We start from the raw sequence: 6,613 nt of genomic DNA, 5'->3' as shown, positions 1-6,613 counted from the left end.
CGGACTCCGCAGTCACGCTGTGTGACTGGCACCTGAGCTCGGTTGATGCTCTGGACTGCCCTCTCTAATGCAGGAGTTAGCATCTCCCTTCCCCCCAGCAAAACTACTGATGCTCTTTGCCAAGGGATCTGAGGCCACATGGGGCCCGAGAGCCCTTCCCAGGAGTGCTCAACGCCCTCGCGGACACTGGACCCCCATCAGCCCGTCCGGCCAAGTTAAAACAACGGGCTTCGAACCCCCCAACCTCCCACCCTAGGGCAGACTCCCTAGAGAACATGCTGCTGTCCTTCTAAGCTGAGGAAAGTGCGTCCCGTCTGGAGGGGGCAGACAGGACCCTCACACTTGGGGCCTGGAAAGAAACCCGAAAGATGCTTCCAGGTCGTCTGGTGCAAAGATCGCATTGTCCAGCAAAAGTGGAAGCTGGGGGGGACCAGGTGACTTTCCCTGGGCCGCAGAGCTAGTCACAGGCCGTCACTCTCTTCCCTTTCAAACAAGCCTGGCGGTGGCAAACGGTGCTGCGTGGCCTGGCACGTGACATGTGCCAAATTAATGCTTGCCTAACTGACAGAGGGCGGCTCCGGGCGCCTCACACGCCTCCGTTAACCTCGGCGCATTCTGCAGCCAGCGGCGGGAGGCCTCCGAGACTGTGCTGGGCGTGGAAAGCCCACACCGAGCTGTATATGGTAAAAATGTAAGTTGACACTTCCCTTCTTTTGAAATGTGGCAGTGTCTCTCCCCTGTGGGGATATAAAGCCGTCCTCTCACCGTAGGTTCTGGAAGCCCCGAGGCTCAGTACACGTCCTAGGGCCTGGCAGGGCTGAGGGAAATTCAGGGAATGTTTAGGGATGATCCTGCCGGCAGGAGCACGGACTGCTTGGCCCTGAGGAACCCCGGTTGTACAGCTTCTAGCCTTGTGGCCCTCCTTCGGGGCCTCTGGAGTGACAGGCATAATCTGGGCACAGTGAGGGGTCAGGGGCCAGGGTTCCCTGGAGGGGAAACCGTGGCAGAAGCCTCCAAGCTAAAGAAAGTTGATTGGAGAGACCTACTCACTCTATTTAAAGCTCAAGAAAAAGAAAGAAAGAAAAAAAGAAAGAAAGAAAGAGGGAAGGGAAATATGAAAAGCAAACAACCTTTAGGCACATCAGAGATAATGCCTTGGCGGGGAGGGGCCCCGGCTTCTGGGAAAGGGCCTAGAAATTTCTGTGCACAGAGCCCCATACAGTGGGGGTGGGTGCCAGTTCTGGTGAAAACAGAAAACACCCTCAACACTATCACGAGGAGATGGCTTACTCAGTTACGGCACACCCCACCGTGGAATGTTCTCTGAAGAACGATGGGCAGCTGGATTTACTGGTTTAGAGAGGAGACCTCAGCATATTTTTGAGGGAAAAAATAAATTTAAAAACAGCGTTCTCAGTGAGATCCCATTTATGTAAAGTAGTGTCACACACACACACACACACACACACACACACACACACGGGTGTCTGAGAGTTTCTGAAAAATCAGAAAACAGAACCAGAGTCGGCCTCATGTGCAGGACCTGTGCAGGGTCCCACACCCAGAGGGGCGTTAGGCATGCTTTACTGGTCTGCTGCCCCCTTCTTAATGATGTAGCTGGCTCTGCATAGAATAAACTCACTTTTTAAAAAATCAACCTTGCGGAGGTATAATTTACACACCACAGAATGCATGCATTTGAAGCACACAGGTGAACAAATGTTCACAAACGTATTCACATAACCACCACCACAGTCAAGACAGAGAACATCTCCATGACGCCCCAGAAAGTTGCCTCCTGGGGCACTTGTCAGGATGAGCACTGGGTGTTGTATGTTACCTATGAATCCCTGGATTCTACTTCTGAAAGCAAGACTGCACTGTATGTTAACTAATTTGAGAATAAATAAAATAAATAATAAAGAAGGAAAGACGAAAGAAAGAAAGAAAGAAAGAGGGAGGGAGAGAGAGAAAGAAAGAAGGAAAGAAGAAAGAAAAAAGAAAGAAAGAAAGAAAGAAAGCGAGGGAGGGAGAAAGAAAGAAAGAAAGAAAGAAAGAAAGAAAGAAAGAAAGAGAAACATCCCTCCTGCCCTGCCTGGTCACGCCCTCCATCCCAGACCCAGGCAACCACCCAGAGGCTTTCTTTCCCTCCGGCTGACTTTGTCATTTCCAGACTCCTTTAAAAATAGAATTGTACAATATGCACTCCTGCGTCTGCTTTTCTTCCTCAATGCCATGTTCTGAGGTCCATCCTGTGGCAGTGTTATCGCTGTCTGTCCTTTTTTATTGTTACAATGACGTGTGGATATATACCAGTTCTGTCCCTCTACCTGTTGATGGGCACGTGGGCAGTTTCCAGCTTGGAGCTGTGATGAGCGGTGCTGCTGGGAACATTCATGGGCAAGCCGTGTCTGGACATAGCTTTCATTTCTCTCGGGTAAACACCCAGAAGCGGAATTGTTGTGCTATCTGTCACGTGAGTGTTTAACTGTATGCAACAACATCAAACTGTCTTCCAAAGTGTGTATTTCCATGTGTATAGTTCCACCAGCGAAAGTCGTTTGTAAACAGCATGTTAAATTTTCAAATACTTTGCTAGATGTCCTCAGGTGCTACAGAGGGTCCAGAACGTCTCGGAAAGCGATTATTTATTGCACTTTTTTTTCACACTAACGATTGGACACATTGTTTCAAGTTTACAGGTATTTCAGGAGAAAAAGCATCTAGAGGTTGAAGATTGGAAATGTAACTAACAATGGTTTAAAGTAAGTTTATACTGTTTCCTGGGATTGTGAACACCCTGAGCATGCAAAAATCACTAGGGGCGGGGGGGGGGGGTCACCTAGACGTTCTAGACGTTCTATAATACCAGCTGTGGTTCACTTCCTGGCCATGAAAGCTACACTTATTTTATAGAAAATTCAGAAAATATAAAAAAGAACAAAAATATAGCTCAAAATCCTCATCATCGACATGCTAGAATTACTTCCTGCGTGTTTTGCTAGATGGCTGTGTGGGCGTTCGATGATGCTAATTGTGCTCTGTTAACTTCCTAAAACAGCTCCTTATTTACAAAAGCATTACCTCCTCCTAGCAAAAATTCAAAAACAAAATACTGGTTGTAAAAGAGAAAGAAGAGGTCTCCCCCAAAGCCAACAACCGGCTGTGCATCTTGCCCACATGTATCGCTTCTGTCCAGCCCTTTGCATACACACACGGATAGGAACACTGCGTGCTTTTAAAGACGTATAATTTAAAAATTCATAGGATTTTTACATCCTAATGTTTTCTTCACCTAGTAATATGTCATTAAAATTCCTTAGAAAACAAAGTTTTTAATGTCTACTTAAAGTCCACATACAGATGCACCTTAATTTATTCAACTATTATTCAAATGTTGAGCACTTTGGATGAGACCCTTTCTGTGTGTGTGTGTGTGTGTGTGTGTGTGTGTGTGACAGAGAGAGAGAGAGAGAGAATGCCATAATAATCATCCTTTTCAGTAAATCTTGCCTGCATCTCTGGTTCACTCATCTTGCTTAAAATAAAGTCTCAGAGTTAGAATTTCTAGAATTTCACATATTTTTTAATAATTAAAAAAAAAACCCTATTATCTCTAAAATGTTTTCACCAGTCTCCTCTTCAACAGATCAAAACTGAATTGAATTGTTCTAAAACATTTAAACTATTTTTAGAGTGCAAAGTTATGCCTCCTTGTTGACTTAACTTGCAGGTTCACGATGCTCAGGCTGGGTGTTTAGAATCTGCTGATCGCCCGTTACTATCTTTTCCTTTGCAAATCACTTTTATGTTCACCTACTTTTCCGTTAAAGTCTCATCTTTTTCTTATGGAACTATGAAAGTATTTCATGTATTTGTGAATCTCCAGCATTTATAACAATGCCTCAACCATCATAAGCACTCAGTAAATGTGAAGCAAATGAATAAATCCCAGGGATATTAGTCTTTTTTCCTACATGTTGCAAATATGTGCTCTCAGTTATCAGCTTAAATTTTTGCTCACGATCGTCTTTGGTTGTGCTTTTTGTTTATATTACCTCTCTTATTTTGAAATAGATTGACTCGTTAGCTATTGCCCAAGTAGAGTCCCTGTGGGCCCTTCAAGCCCTCCCCAGTAATAGTCTCTTAGATAACCAGGATACGTTGTCAACAGTGGGAAAATATCGGTGCAATATCATTAACTTCAATACAGTGTATGACTACTTTTTATTATCATTGTACAATATCTGACACATAATTAGCTCCACATCGACATTTTAAAATATTGATCGGATGAGAATATGGAGGAATCCTATTTTAATCTGAATGTCTTCGTCTGTGAAAGTCCAAGACTGTTGGACAAAATGCCTCCAGTGGTATTTTTCTTTTTTTGATTCCTGTCACCCGTTTCGCCCACCCCCACCCTCACCCCACCCCACCCCACCCCCTCCTCTGGCGACTGTTCTCTGTGTTTATGATCTTGGGGGGGGGGGTTCTCTTTTTTTTAGATTCCACCTATAAGTGAGATCATACAGTATTTGTCTTTTTCTGCCTGACTCATGTCACTTAGCATAGTGCCCTTAAGGTCCATCCATGTGGTCACAAATGGCCAGATTTCATTCTTTCTTATGGCTGAATAATATTCCATTAGATATATATTCCATTAGATATATAGATATATAGATATATATTCAGTATAAAATGTATATACATTCAGTATATATATATTCAGTATATATGTATTCAGTATATATATATATATATATACACACCATCATTTCTTTATGTTTTCATCCACTGATGACACTTAGATTATTTCCACATCCTGGCTGTTATAAATAATCCTGCAATGCACATGGTGGTGCAGGTGCCTTATGACATGTAGTGTTTTCATTTTCTTTGGATGTATACCCTACAGCGGGATTTCTGGATCATGGGGTATTTCTATTGTTAATTCTTTGAAGAACCTCCATAGCAGCAGTTTGCCTTCCCATTACATGTTGCAAATACGTGCTTAGCTATCAGATGGCTTACATTTTTGTCCACAATGCGTTATTGTGGTGTTTAGCAAGTGGTGTTTAGCAAGTCTTTCTTTTGTCCTTAAATCAGATAAACATTGCCCTGTATCACCTTCTTCTTCTCTTTTTGTGGAATACTAAAAGCTTAAGAATTAGAAAGGCGAGCTTTCTCTCACCACTCTCATTCTTGAAAAATGTCCCTGGTAACTCTCATCAGTTTATCCTTTACGTGAACTTGAAAACGAGTTAAGTCCACCCTCCCTCCCATCACACACACATCAATATTGTTTGGGTTTGGGGAGAATTGCCTTGAGCCTGTAAGTTATGACCCTCGGTCTTTCCATCCAATATTTCAGGATGCCTTTGTGACAACCCTCCTTTCATGTCCTTTGATGTTTGTTGGATCAAACTGGAAGGGATGCAGGAGGTCGTGAAGCCAACCGTAGGTGACGCCCACAGCACCCAGGAGCTCTGCCCTGGCCTCCCGATTTTCAGCCTGCGCAAAGATGACTAATTTAGCAAATATTTTTAAAAGACGGCTCGCAAGTTGGAATGTAAATTGACAGGCGGCTTTTTAAAGCAATTGGGAAATACTTGCCGAGAGTAGAAATGCCTGTGCTTCTGCACAGGAGACCCACGTGTAGGAGCCGCTAAGAACACCGTGTGGATGAACGTATATGCACAAGCCTGTCCTTTAGCATCTGTATCGCAAGGAAAAACTAGAACCAGGTGCCCACCATCTAGGAGAACCATTCAGTCAACTCTGGTATGCAGATCAGATAGAATTTGAGGCCGCTTTCAGAAGTGAGTCTTTTTATAAATTCCAGCAAACGATGGACAGCACACAAGGATTACCCATGATACTCTGGGTGGTAGGGCTGGCTGGGATTCTTGTTTCTTTCTATTTAAAAAGAAAAGTTTTGGGGGCGCCTGGGTGGATCAGTTGGTTAAGCATCGAACCTCGGCTCTGGTTATGATCTCACGGTTCGTGAGTTTGAGCCCCACATCTGGCTCTGTGTTGACAGCTCGGAGCCTGGAGCCTGCTTCGGATTCTGTGTCTCCTTCTCTGTCTGCTCCTCCCTGGCTCACGCTCTGTCTCTCTCGCTCTCTCTCTCAAAAATAAAATAAAAACATTTTAAAAAGCCAAAAAACAGTTTTCCAGGGCACCTGGGTGGTTCAGTCAGTTAAGCATCCAACTTGATTTCGGCTCAGGTCATGATTTCACAGATCGTGGGTTCAAGCCCCATGTCTGGCTTTGCGCTGACAGTGCAGAGCCTGCTTGGATCCCTCTGTCTCCCTCTCTCTCTCCCTAGCCTGGCTTATACTCTCTTCCTCACTCTCTTAAATAAATAAACTTAAAAAAAAATAGTTTTCCACGATGTATTTCTTTGATGATATTTAAAACCTTTTATTTTTTTTGAAGTTTATTCATTTTTGAGAGAGAGAGAAAGAGAGAGAGAGAGTGAGCAGGGGAGGGGCAGAGAGAGGGAGACACAGAATCTGAAGCAGGCTCCAGGCTCCGAGCTGTCAGCACAGAGCCCAACGAGGGGCTTGAACTCATGAACCGTGAGATCGTGACCTGAGCCAAAGTTGGA

At 44.2% G+C, this 6,613-nt stretch overlaps 1 long non-coding RNA gene across 2 annotated transcripts; it reads left to right on the top strand.

Annotated features, from left to right (window-relative positions):
- Window positions 1–2,109: 2,109 nt before the first annotated feature.
- LOC121043341 (uncharacterized) lies at window positions 2,110–5,930 on the top strand. 2 transcript variants are annotated; one of them, XR_005796791.1, is made up of 3 exons: window positions 2,110–2,476; window positions 2,696–2,765; window positions 5,375–5,930. It is a non-coding gene; the product is annotated as an uncharacterized LOC121043341 (long non-coding RNA). The 2 variants fall into 2 exon arrangements; XR_005796790.1 differs by having other exon boundaries at window positions 2,110–2,765.
- Window positions 5,931–6,613: the final 683 nt, after the last annotated feature.

The sequence above is a fragment of the Herpailurus yagouaroundi genome, unplaced genomic scaffold, assembly GCF_014898765.1.
Source record: "Herpailurus yagouaroundi ecotype Mexico unplaced genomic scaffold, PumYag 187, whole genome shotgun sequence".
In the NCBI taxonomy this organism is placed as follows: Eukaryota; Metazoa; Chordata; class Mammalia; order Carnivora; family Felidae; genus Herpailurus; species Herpailurus yagouaroundi.
Note: the sequence above shows the minus strand (reverse complement) of the source record. Positions and strands in the feature narration are given on the sequence as shown.